This window comes from Alligator sinensis, unplaced genomic scaffold (assembly GCF_000455745.1).
Source record: "Alligator sinensis unplaced genomic scaffold, ASM45574v1 scaffold1002_1, whole genome shotgun sequence".
Taxonomy (NCBI): domain Eukaryota; kingdom Metazoa; phylum Chordata; order Crocodylia; family Alligatoridae; genus Alligator; species Alligator sinensis.
The window spans coordinates 452,267-452,526 of NW_005842710.1; the positions used below are offsets into that span (position 1 = coordinate 452,267).

The 260-nt window shown below is 41.2% G+C and overlaps 2 protein-coding genes across 3 annotated transcripts in view; one reads left to right on the forward strand and one right to left on the reverse strand.

Annotated features, from left to right (window-relative positions):
• Positions 1-260, forward strand: part of RAD9A (RAD9 checkpoint clamp component A) — a 63,760-nt gene that overhangs the window by 43,463 nt on the left and 20,037 nt on the right. The window lies entirely within an intron of this gene.
• The window catches only part of CLCF1 (cardiotrophin like cytokine factor 1), a 39,518-nt gene that overhangs the window by 37,131 nt on the left and 2,127 nt on the right, over positions 1-260 (reverse strand). The gene's annotated exons all lie outside the window — the stretch shown is intronic.

A 260-nucleotide genomic window follows, 5' to 3' on the forward strand; every position in this document is an offset into this window, starting at 1 on the left:
TCAGTCTGTCCAGAGATTTTCATAGTTCTCCAGTCTTCGCCAAAAAACAGCTCTTGCCAGTTACAAAGCAGACAGACAGGATGTTTCTCAAGGTACTGTACACAGAGTATTTAAGTTCTATCTCTTGGAGATCTGAAGAACCAAATCTTGCCTTGTCTTGCACCCCATATCTCTGTGTGCCTGTCTGTCACTAGATAGATAGATGGAGAGATAAACACAAAGATAGCTGGATAAATCCAGTAAGTCTTTCTATCCTCACT